The following is a 13227-nucleotide window of genomic DNA, read 5'->3' as shown; positions in this document are numbered from 1 at the left end:
AAAAAAAAAAAAAAAAAAAAAAAAAAAAAAACCTCTGTTCCTTAGGTATCTAATAGAATTCCTGAACCTCATTCTCATTGCCCCGAATTTAGCCATAGGCTCATCTCTGAATCAATTATTATCACTGAAGCATTGTATCAATTGTCTCAACCCAATCTGTGCCCATGGTTAGATTTGGTGGTGTGTATCACATAGTCACTATATTAACCACATAATGAAAATGGAGTATTACCTAAAGAGAGAACCTGGTACTATTTTATCAAAAGAAGGTGGAATAAACTGGATAAAGTAAATAAATTAGAACAGAATAATAGTGATATAGAATAAGCGAATGGGCAACCAAAGAAATAATAACTTCTTTGTGTTTCGTTACTCTTGGACACTATTTTTTCATAACATCTTTTCCAGTTAAGAAATCCCCAATTCAAATATTGTTACAATTCAGAAAATCTGTATTATATATTGCGTTTTCCTAACAAAACCTGGCATGGTATTTTATACAGAATAACTCAGTAAGTTCTTAATCATTTCTTTTTTCTGGAAATTTCTACTCCACTGCCATTCTATTAATTTTTTTTCTTAAAAATGATTTATTTTACCTCTAATTTTAAAACCGAAGTTTTTCCGTTTGTGCTCACAATTTTCAAAGTGTGAAGCATTTGTTAACTCCACTAAACACCTTCCTGCTGTTTTATCTATGTTGTGGGACTTTTTCGTCTCTCCTCCCATTTTTCTGAGGTCTCCTGATACTTATAATTTAATCATGCCCCCATCCTTCTCTCAACCAGTTGCAAATGAACGTAGGTTAACTAGAGAATGTATCATCGGCAAGGATTGGTAAGCTTTAACCATTAGTGAATGGTGAAGGCTATTTGTTATCTTACTTTGCTCTTGGGTTTTATATGACATAAAACCTGGATGATTCAGTAAGTCATATAATTAACCAAGTCTTCTTCTCTTTATGTTATAAAGAAAGCAAATCTCAGACCAAATAAGTCCACCCATTATTTAGCAAACACACACACCCAAACAAATATGCATATTGAGTCATTCTGTCTATGAAATCAGTGGGGTCTCTAGTCTCTGTTGTTATAGGCTTTCTGAGGAGCACCTTGCAGGACGGGTTTACCCCTGTGGTAGACAGAATGTGTTCCAACAGCAGGCTCAGCTGACCTTTCAGGTAACTCAGTTTCAGAGATCTTCCATACATGGACCCACTGGATTCCTAGCCACAGAGCTTGTTTCCAGGCCGCCAGGCTGCTGGGCTTGCTGGGTTGCATGTTTTGTTCATGAAAGCAGTACTTGCCTTTGTGGTCTTTTAAGCCAATTACAGTTTTGATAACCAATGAATTTTATCAATTTATAATTAAATTTATCAACATTGTAAACTGATTAAATTTATCAATGTATAATATTTCTAGAAGTCCTAAAAATATTGTCAAGGTTTGCAATAATCATCTCTTGAATTTGAACTCCTGATTTGGGTACATCGAACACCTACATGCTTTAGGGTAGAGACTAGAGTTAATACTCCCACACATACATATGACACTGCTTTTACTAAGATATTCTGAGATCGGTTTTAAAATAAATTATCCAAAACCCTAGGTTTAGGTTTCCTTCAAGGTTCACAGTGAGGGAAACGTGGGATGAGCCCACAGCTTTGTATCTCTAATTCTAGATGAATCTGTGGGCCTTGAGATGTCTGTGAATCCTCTATACATATACAGTATGACAAATTGCAGTATGTGTGCCTTTTTCTGAGCAGATAGTTCATAGGTTTCATCACGATCTTAGCAGTATCAATAGCCTATTAGTGATAAGGAATGTGTGTTTTACATTATGGATATAAAAACTGAGACCCATTGATTGGTATAGTAATTCATTCATATGAAATGTATGCATTGAATGCCTTCTATATGCCAAGCGTTATCTAGAATCTATAAACACAGTGATGAAAATGTCAGATTCCTTATAATAATGAAATGAAGAATACTGATAATAAAAAATAAAGGTAGGTATATATGGCACACATAATTTCAGGTACTATAAAGCACACCAAATATAAATAAAACTATACAGGCTGAGCGCAGTGGCTCACACCTGTAATCCCAGCACTTTGGGGGACTGAGGCGGGTGGATCACCTGAGGTCAGGAGTTTGAGACCAGCTTGGCCAACATGGTGAAACCCTGTCTCTATTAAAAATACAAAATTAGCCAGTCGTGGTGGTGGATGCCTATAATCCCAGCTACTCAGGAGGCTTAGGCAGGAGAATCACTTGAACCAAGGAGGCAGAGGTTGCAGGGAGCTGAGATCATGCCTTTGCACTTGAACCTGGGCAACAAGAGTAAAACTCTGTCTCTGCCTCCACCACCCAAAAAACTAAAACTATACAGAGGGATAGTGACCAAAAGCTACTTTGGATACGATGAGTAATAATTTGGTGACCAATATTGTACAGTTCTGGATCATTTTGAAATCTGTATCATTAACCCTGTCTTTTTTTCTCATGGGCTATACTAAGTCACACACATTTCTAACAACCTGCTGAACATCATTAGGTGTACACCACATTGGCTCTATAAATCAAAGTTTCCCCAAATAGGGTTGTCATTTTCCTCCCATTAATTCCTTTCGTGCCTATGACCCAGCCCCAAACTAAGGCTGTTTTTATTGTTCTTTGCCCTGTATTTTAGTCCACCACCATATCCCACTCATCCACCTAAGCTCAGTTCCCCAAAACTTATCTTTTAATGTTCCTTCGCCCCTGCAGCTCATACTCAATCATTTTCCCAGTCTAGGTCAATAATCTCTCACTTCCAAAGGTGCATTTTAAATGTGCACTTTATAAGTTGGTTTCTATAGGTTACTGACCTGCTATAATAACACCATTGTTGTGTCATAATTGTTTCTCAAATCAAGGTCAAATGCCTTCTGATCTTGAAAATTCTTCTTTTGTGCTCTCAACTTGCCTTTGCCCATATGTCTCCTCCAAACACCAATCCCTCACCAAAAGGGACCACATAGACTTCTTTGAGATTGTTGTATATAGTCTTGCTTTTGTGTCTTTGATTATGATAATGTGCTATAAATGGAAGCAACTCTTATTATTCAGTACTTATTACAGGACTGACACAGAGATAAGCACTTTCCCAGTATGACCAGCAGGTCAAGTAATACAGGGCTAAGAGCTCAGGCTTTGAATGCTAGCTCTGCAGTTTATTTAGCTGTGAGACTTGAACAAGTTACTTAAATCCTTTACCTCAGTTTCCTCATATAGCATCTACTTCACAGCTCGTAATGAAAAGTGATAAAATAATGCAGCTTCACTCACTGGCAGATGCACAGTAGTCATTTGGTGAACAATTGATTGTAATTGAAATTCACAATAGGTATTCAAAGTACAGTAGGTATTACTAATTTTTCAGTATGAAGTTTACCAGAAGTACAGATACTGTATATTATGTTAGATGTTCCTATCTCCCTTTTACAATGTCTTTGGGGAATCCTTGCCACTGTCTTGCAAACTTCTTCACGAAGCCTTTATGTATTTTTCTCTCTTAAATGTCAATTTCCTTGGTTTATGCAGGGCTTAGGACAGTCTTCCTAATGGGGCCACTTGGATACGTGTCTTATCCTCCGCCACTAGATAGTATGGTGACTCCTTTGGGAAACCATATGCTAGTTTAACAGGAAGCAAGGCTTGGGTAAAAGGATCTCTTTTCTGCTTCTTCCCCTTCTCAGCTGTGTGGCATTGAACAAGTTATTTAACTAGTCTGATTATCAGTTTTCTAATCTCTGAAATAGAAATGATAATGCCTTCCTCCCAGTGTGTGTTCACAGGAATTAAATAATCAGGCCTAGGATAAATGTTAGCATAGTGTCTATTATGTAGACAAGGTCGAACTCAAAATAAGTTCCCAAGATGACAGATTTACTCAGCCTCATGTCATTAACAGCAATTAACACACTTAGTGTTTAGGAAATATTGAATTAAGCTACATTTTAAAAATTACATCTAGTGAAAGCAAATGGCAATGTACACAGGATATATTAGAATATAAAGGTACTAGCTGCTAAGGTCCTTGCTATTAAGCGAACTGTTTAAATACTTAATTTAATAATAGCACATCTAAAATATCCATGGAGTTGTCTCTCACAGCAAACAAACCAATTACCTGAAAACATCATCCTTGTAAAAACCTGCACTGATGCAAAGTACTTTCTCAGCCAGCCTTTGCATTCGTTGAACTGTGAAAATATCATGGGCTGGGTGTGGTGGGTCACACCTGTAATCCCAACATTTTGGGAGGCTGAGGCTGGAGGATTGCTTGATTCCAGGAGCTCAAGACCAGCCTGGGCAACATAGCAAGACTCCATGTCTAAAAAAGAAAAATAGTGAGTGTGGTAGCACATTCCTGTGGTCCCTGCAACTTGGGAGGCTGAGGTACAAGGATTGCTTGGGCTGGCAGGTTGAGGCTGCAGTGAGCCATGATGGACGCACTATTCTCCAGCCTGGGGGACAAAGCAAGACCCTGTCTCCAAATAACCAAACAAAAAACAAAAATATATTGACCATAGACCTTAACCTTGAATTTAAATTACTAGCTTACCTTTTTGTATTTCTTACTAAAATATGATTCCTCAAGGAAAGGTCCCTTTTTTATTCTGATTTTTATCCGTTGTCCCTGACCTAGCACCTAATTTGTAGAATGTGCCAGGCCACAGGCCTTGATCTGTTGCTTAACAGCAGAAGAGAGAAAACATCACAGTGAAATGCTGTAATGTGCCCAGCATGCACAGAGTTCCAGCTGAAGCTTCCAACCTCACCACATGTGGAAGGAGTCCAGAAAGACTTCTTAGAAAGTGATGTTTGCGTGGAGTTTCAAAGGATAAAGGAGAAGAAAGTGTTACTAAGAAAAGAACACGCATTTGCTTGAATTGATGAATATGTCATTTAGTTCAATCTCAAAGAAATGTAGATTGTAACATTGGCTATTGAGCTTACCATGAAAAGGTTCACATTATCATTCCAACAAATATCCACCGCTTTCTAATTGAAGTATCTTAATTAACTGAAAAAAAAAGTACACCAAGGGAATGAAGATTCCTCCTAAGCCATGCTTATAAATCAGATCCTTTTAAACTACTCCAAGCTGTTCAGTTGTTTCAAAAAATATGGTCTCCCTGAAGACCTCCAAAAACATGTCAGAGTGAAGATAATATATTGTGTTATGACTCCAATTAATTTGTGAATGTGAGTAATTAGATAAACTGGCTGTCAATATGTACCCATAGGATTAAGCACTATTACGATTCATTAGATAAGGGCTGCTAGTGAACACTGCACGTTTGATATCAGTACACATTCTTCTTCCTGATTTTTGGGTGTTTGTGCTCTTGAAACTCATAATGAAAAATTATAAAATAAATACTGTGAATCTCTACAAAAAGTCTGCCCAATGCATTTGCTAAAATTAGCTGCGAAGCCCAGGAAAGGATAGAAAGAAATTACCACCTGCATATCTTTCCCTGGAATTATGCATGGTATGTTAAACAGGCTGATGACAAGTGAGAAAACATGAAATAAGAAAGAAGTGTAAACATATGTAGGTTTCTATGTTTTAAGATAAATTTCATATATACCTCTCTCTGTATTAAGATATTTACCATATAGTCAAGTTTTAAAATCAGCATAAATAAGATTGTATTCAAGGGTATGAATTTTTGTCTCAGCTTTAAGATATGGGGATAAAAGTATTCCTGACAAAGATGAAAAGATAAGCTACATCCATGCAACATAGGTAATCAAATAGTGGAAACACATCGCCAACATCCATCATTTAACAGTAAATTATGAAAAACCTTTATTCCAGGTAGTGAAAATAAGAAATTGCATAAGGCAGAATTCTTGTCCATAAGGAAGTCAGCCTAATGAAAGAGAGAAGAGTAAAGGAATCATTTATAGCATAAAGAACACAACAAAAGAAATATGTGTCAGCTCAGAGTTAGATGAGAGGAGGCAAGGATATAGACGTGGCTTTCCTGAAGGAGATGCCATCTGAGTTACGGTTTGTGATTTTTTTTTCTTTTTGAGATGGAGTCTCATTATGTCACCCAGTGCATTGGCCCAATCTTGGCTTACTGCAACTTCTAACTCCTGGGTTCAAGCGATTCTCATGCCTCAGCCTTCTAGTAGATGGGACTACAGGCACTCGCCACCATGCCAGGCTAATTTTTGTGTGTGTGTGTGTTTTTAGTTGAGACAAGCTTTCACCATTTTGGCCAGGATTGTCTCGAATTCCTGACCTTGTGATCTGCCTGCCTCCGCCTCCCAAAGTGCTGGCATTACAGATGTGAGCCACTGTGCCCTGCTGGTTTGTGATTTTTCATGGCTCACATATATGTACTGTTTGATACATAACATACATATGCATGGTTCCAGATCTAAGAAGAGAATAACTTAGTTGATAAAATTCCTGGTATACTAACATCAAATAAACACTGCTGGCCAAACACAGTGCTAAGTGGTTTCTATATTCTCTCTTCATGACTGTCTCAAAAGGTAGACATCAGTAGTCCCATTTCACAACTGGAAAAGGAAAGGATATATCATAAGAAGAGGATATATCAATCGTACCCAATCATTTATTGCAGAGTCAGAATTCAAATCCAGGTCTTTGTAAATGCAGTGCCTGGGCTGTATGACACTCTGTGCAGACATTGGACATTCCAGGAGACAAAAGTATAATGGAAGGTGGAGAAGTCAAGTATTTTTTGGAGGCATGAATCTAGGACACTCCGTCCTGGGAGATGGACGAAAGAATGAAAGGCAGGTTGTAATGTGATGGTAGAATGTTGTGTGTGGAGAGAGGAGCACAGCAAAAGCTTGGTTTGCCCATATATGGGTCAACCATTTCTGTGTTTCTTTAACTGATGGTTTAGAAATAGTGCGTTGGGCCGGACACAGTGGCTCATGCCTGTAATCCCTGCACTCTGGGAGCCCGAGGTGGATAGATCACCTGAGGTCAGGAGTTTGAGACCAGCCTGGACAACATGATGAAACCCTGTTTCTACTAAAAATACAAAAATTATCCAGGTGTGGTGGTGCGCGTCTGTAATCCTAGCTACTTGGGAGACTGAGGCAGGAGAATCACTTGAATGTGGGAAGTGGAGATTACAGTGAGCCAAGATCGTGCCACTGCACTCCAGGCTGGGCAAGAGTGAGATTCTGTCTCGAATAAAGAAAGAAATAATGCTGATTCTTCTAGACTTTGATTGGCTTGGATGGAATTTCACCAGGTTTTGAGAAGTGCCCAACTTTGCCTCATGTGTTCTAAAATATGTGATATCTCCCATGGCTGACACAGCTGAGAAACAGCATGACCTGCTTCTGACCTTGATGAGAGCTACAAATCCCTGCAAGTTTAGTAGAGTTTAGTTACTATTTCTCTCCTTATGCCTGTGTTCTTCTCCAATGAAATTTAATAATCAATATATACTGTATATTTTTGTGTTATTTGCATATCTATGCCTTACACATAGCAAGAGAAAGATTTTTAGACATTGCAGTGGTCTGAATATGTTCCCCCAAAATGTATATTTTGAAATCCTAACCCAAGGTGATGCTATTCAGCGGTCAGGAATTTAGGAGATGGTTAGGTCATAAGGATGGAGTCCTCATGAATGGGAATAGTGATTTTATAAAATAGTCCTTTTTAAAGAGACCCTCAGCCCTCCAATTATGTGAGGATATGGCAAGAAGGTGCTGTTTGTGAGAAAATGGGTCCTCACTGGATGCTGTATCTGCCAGTGCCTTTATCTTGGACTTCCTAGCTTCTAATATTCCGTGAAATATATTCCTGTTGTTTAGAAGTTACCTAGTTTATGGTATTCGTTGTAGCAACCCAAACATACGAAGACAACCATGAAACAATTTTTATCCTTTGGGGACTGAGATAGCCCTCTTGTAATGAATGGCTTATGCTGCACCTCGTTGCCTGTTTTGCATTCTAATGTCATAAGACAGAGGGAGACTTTGGAAACAATTTGAATCAAACCAGGTTCCGTGAGAAATTACTAGATCTTTTTGAGTGTAAATCTGTGAAAAGTGGTAATAATAATACAGATCTAGGAAACTGTTATTAATGGATTAAGACAACTTAGAAGCAAAGACAGGATAGTGACTTAGAAAATATTAATTCCTTTACCCTATTCCCGTAGTGCAGTTTCTTTCAAACTCAGCCTTCAGACTGTATATTTCATCTGCTCATTTGCTCTTTTATCTGAGAGATTAGAAGGAAAGAGGTGGAGTAACCACAGACAGACCTTAATAAGGGGATGAAGTAGCAGAAGCCTCATGGAGGCAATTTATGGAACAGGCATGCTGCCAGGGCCATCCGAGAAGGAAGCATCTTGCGCCTTCTTTGTTGATGGGCAAGTCTCCTTCACGTCTTTATCATCGTGGGTGTGAGCTCCTCCCTGGAGTGGACTCTTGCTTTTATAAATCCCGTGGTGGAAGAAAAGATCTCCAATGCAATGTTCTGTGGAAGGGCACAGTATTTGGAGAAAATCTAGGATGAGGCTGACTCTACTATTTATGCCCTGATTTGGGCAAGCTTTTAACCTCTTTGGGCTTATATTTCTTCATCTGTAAGTTGAATATAAAGGTATTCCTAACTCAGAGGATTATTTTAAAGATGAACTTAAATATTGCCTGCACAATGCCTAGCATATAGTGAGTGCCCAGTATAGACTACTATGTTTTCTTTCTAAACAACTTTGCTTTCTTAGATGTCATAGGGCAGCAATTCCCAACCTTTTTGGCACCAGGGTCCAATTGGTCTCCTGGAAGACAATTTTTCCCCTGCGTGAAGGTGGAGGGATGGTTTTGGAATGAGATTGTTCCACCTCAGAGATCATCAATCATCAGGCATTCTCATAAGGAGCATGCAACCTGGATCCCTCACATGTGCAGTTCACAATAGGGTTCACACTTTTATGAGACCCTGATGCCTCAGCTGATCTGCCAGGAGGTAGAGCTCAGGCAGTAATGCTCACTCACCTCCTGCTATGCAGTCCAGTTCCTAAGAGGACACAGACTGGTACAGGTCTGTGACTCAGGGGGTTGGGAACCCCTCTCATAGGGTATAATTATTCCATATACATAAAACTTTAAAATGCACTGTTTATATATCAATAGATATGAGAGAAATAATAACTTACATTTCTAGAGCACTTTATGGGTATTAACTACTTTCACAGTCTTATTCTGAAAGATCACCTGGTGAAATAAGTAATAATTAATGACATTACAAATAAGTAAGTAAGTAAGTAATAAGTAAGAATAATTAGTACAAATGACATCCCCATTAAGAGTTGGAAAAAGGTATCACATGACCAACCTGTCACATGGTAAGAGATTATGTCACTAGAAATCAAATTCAGTTTCTCTGATTCTAAATCTAGGCTAAATTTCACTTTTGCCTAATGTTGCTTACAAATCCTTATTTTTCAAGCATAAAATTCAATTAATTTTTAAAATTTCTAAAAAATATGTAAGCAGGCATCATCATTCCATGTTGATAATTCTCCATTGATAAATTTTAATTTTTTTTCATTTTGCATGTGGTGGATTCTGTTCATAACTCTCATGAGATCTCTTTAAGCCTTTACATATTTGCAATTTAATCATTAAAAAATTAAGAAATAATTTGAGAAAATAGGATCTGTTTTCATGGGCTGAAGGTGGAAGGAGGGAAAAGTATATCTCTTTTGGTGGATACTTGGAAGGAATACTAAAATAAAACTTTATAGTAATATAAAGTTTGGTACATAAGATGCATTATTGGGCAATAATTATCAAATTGATTTTTTGTTTATTCACCTATGTTATTAGATAAGACCTACTTCTAGCCATTTTCTGCTGTAAGATTTTTAAAATAATTTGACTTTAAAAGGACAATGGAAATCAGAAAATAACTGGTAATTATTTTATATAGAGCATCTTTTTTTCTGTGCCTGGATCTAGGCAAATAATAGACTTCTACCTTTCAATGGAACTGAAAGCTTATTTTTAATCGGCATGCTATTCCTCTAGGCTAATTTGATGTTAGACGCTCTCACTAAGGGAGAATGCAGATCCAAACACTCAGTTCTAAAACACAGCCCTTTCTTCCATAATTGCGTTGTCAGTTTAATAACCACAGCAGCGAAGTAGAGTAAAAGAAAAACAAAGGCAGTAAAATAAAAGAGGCAACAATTCTTAAAGAGGCAACAGTCTTTATCAGGCAGCTAGCTGAGTAAAGATAACTTTTCTATTATTTAGGAGTCTTTGAGGACCCTGTGATATAGCTGCTTCCTGTTAATAACTCTCTGTCACCCATTGTTTAGGCATCATCCCATGTTAAATCACCATGTGTCATTCTCCTAGAGCAATACACTCGAGAGTTTTAAATAACTATTTGACAGAAAGTTGTCAGAGGAAGAGCTTATTTCAACTAGTCAAACATTTGAGCATGAACAATGCTCTGTTTATAGACAAAAATGGATAAAATAAATGAATAATTATTGAAGTTTTATTAATAAATGATCTTTATACTTAACATTCGATTTACAAATGACAAAATCTTATTTATTTGGTGGAGGATTAAACTCAGTTATCACGAACCTAATATGATTTAGCAAAATTTTATCAGCTATCTACTATATTCTCAACCCTGAACAAGACACTGATAGGAATGAAAAGAAAGTACAATATGGAGATTACAGTCCTACCTTTCTACAACTAGCAGCCATGTTGGGGAGCCACAGCTTACAGATATGATAGAAGATAGATAGATAGATAGATAGATAGATAGATAGATAGATAGATAGACAGACAGACAGACAGATATGACATAGAGAATAGTAAAAGAAATCTTACTAAATGACAAAATATCAATATGGAACTGGAGGACATCATGTTAAGTGAAATAAATCAGGAACAGAAAGCTCTCATTCATATGCAGAAGTTGATCTCCCAGAATAAAATGTAGAACAGAGGACTGTAGAGACTGGGAAGGGTGTGGGGGAAAGAGGGATAGTGAGAGATTTGCTAAAGGATACGAAATTACAGCTATATAGGAGGAATAAGTTCTAGTGTTTTATAGAACTATAGGATGAATATAGTTAATATATATAAGCTTCAAATAGAAGGATACTGAGTGTTCCCAACACAAAAGAATGATAAATATTTTAAGATGATGGATATGTTAATTACTGTGATCTGATCACTATACATTGTATGTACAGAAACATCACTATGTATTCTATAAATATATACAATTGTTACAGGCTAATTAAAAAATATTTAGCAAAGATGATATGGTTTGGCTGTGTTCCCACCTAAAATCTTATCTTGAATTGTAATCTTCATAATCCCCATAATCCTGAGTGTCAAAGATGAGGCAAGGTGGTGGTAATTGGATCATGGGGATGGTTTCCCTCATGCTGTTCTCTTTATAGTGAGTGAGTGAGTTCTCATAAGATCTGATAGTTTTATAAGTGTCTGTCATTTCCCCTGCTTGCTCTTGTCCTTCCTGCTGCCTTGTGAAGAAGGTGCCTTGTTTCCCCTTTGCCTTCTACCATGATTGTAAGTTTCCTGAGGCCTCCAGAGCTGTGCTGAACTGTGAGTCCATTAAACCTCTTTCCTTTATAAATTACCCAATCATAAGTAGTTCTTTATAGCTGTATGGAAATGGACCAATACAAAAGAGTTTAATTACTAAAGGCTGATGAAAAAGAGTAATTTAAATGGGCATGGTAATTGCAGAAGGCTTTAGGAAGAGATACCACTAGAAAGAAAATAAGCAGAAGGGGAAAAAAGACAGTCAATGACCAGGAAAAGTAATAATCAAAGCAGAACACCAGAAGCTGAGCAAAGTATGACCATATGGCAGAAAGGCAGGGGTGGCTGATATGTGTTAGAAGGCCAAGGAAATGTGATTTGATACCAAACTTAGAGGACCAGATTATGAGGAGACTGTTTTGGCTTCTATTTTGGAGCGGATCTATAGATACTGGGGAAATTACCATATGTTCTCAAAGACTGCATTGACCCATTTGATGTATCTTAGAAAGAGTAGACTGGTGACATTGTGCTTATGCTGCTGAATCATGAGAAAGAATATGACCAATTAGGAAACTGTGGGATAGTCAGAAATTAATACAGGAAGTCTAGAAATATGGAATGGAGGACAAAATTGGCATAAACAAAGGAGAATGCATTTCATTCATTGTGTTTAAAAAAAAAAAAAAAAAACTTGATCTAGTTCAATGACTAGAAAGTAAATATAGGCCAGGTGCAGTGGCTAACACCTGTAATCTCAGCCATTTGGGAGGCTGAGGCCGGCAGATCAATTGAGCTCACGAGTCAGAGACCAGCCTGGGCAACATGGCAAAACTCCATATCTACAAAAAATAAAAAAATTAGCTGGCCATGGTGTTGTACACTATAGTCTCAGCTATTTGGGAGGTTGAGGTGGGAGAATTGCTTGAGCCTGGGAGGTGGAGTTTTCAGTGAGCCAACCTCATGCCAGTGCACTCCAGCCTGGGCAATAGAGCCAGAACTTGAAAAAAAGAAAGGGGAGGAGAGGGGAGCTGAGGGGAGGCGGGGGTAGGGAGGATGGAAGGAAGGAAAAGAAAAAAGAAACTAAATATAATTTTTAGAAATGAAAATATGGAAATAATTAACTGATTAAAATAGGCCCTTACTCTGAAGACTCCCTGTCATGTCATCCTTTAAGAGGTATATTGCTTTAGGAAAAGCTCACACTAATAATCTAATGCAAAATTAGGTTGGAAATAATGGATGACATCAGAGATATTAACAAAGGGACATATATTTTTTGATGTGACCGGCCTAGGCAGTTAGCTTAGTCCAGATATTTACCATAAGCAAATTGCTGTCTGGTATGTTAGCTAGCCCAAGACTGCTAGATGGTTTATAGTTTGCTTGCTGCAGACATATACATATGTGTGTGTATTTACTTATTTTTAGCACAAAAATAAGGCATATGTAATACAGAAAAGTTAGCAAACAAAGCTTAAAAAGAAAAAAGAAATGAGAAATTCTATAATCCCATCGTCCACATAAAATATTATTAATACTTTGAAATGTTTTATTCTCATAGATCCTCTGTGTGTGTATTTAGTTGTTGTAAGTTGCCTTTCTTTTTTTTTTTTTT

At 37.4% G+C, this 13227-nt stretch overlaps 1 protein-coding gene and 1 long non-coding RNA gene across 5 annotated transcripts in view; both read left to right on the top strand.

The window, feature by feature from the left end:
- The window catches only part of KCNIP4 (potassium voltage-gated channel interacting protein 4), a 1204862-nt gene that overhangs the window by 724721 nt on the left and 466914 nt on the right, over window positions 1–13227 (top strand). The gene's annotated exons all lie outside the window — the stretch shown is intronic.
- Window positions 3338–13227, top strand: part of LOC116545339 — an 18201-nt gene continuing 8311 nt past the window's right edge. The window contains exons 1-2 of the long non-coding RNA XR_004266280.1: window positions 3338–3348; window positions 9041–9050. This is a non-coding gene — a long non-coding RNA (uncharacterized LOC116545339). The remainder of the gene's footprint in view (window positions 3349–9040; window positions 9051–13227) is intronic.

The sequence above is a fragment of the Sapajus apella genome, unplaced genomic scaffold (assembly GCF_009761245.1).
Source record: "Sapajus apella isolate SASKATOON/1434 unplaced genomic scaffold, GSC_monkey_1.0 scaffold5, whole genome shotgun sequence".
Lineage (NCBI taxonomy): Eukaryota > Metazoa > Chordata > Mammalia > Primates > Cebidae > Sapajus > Sapajus apella.
Note: the sequence above shows the minus strand (reverse complement) of the source record. Positions and strands in the feature narration are given on the sequence as shown.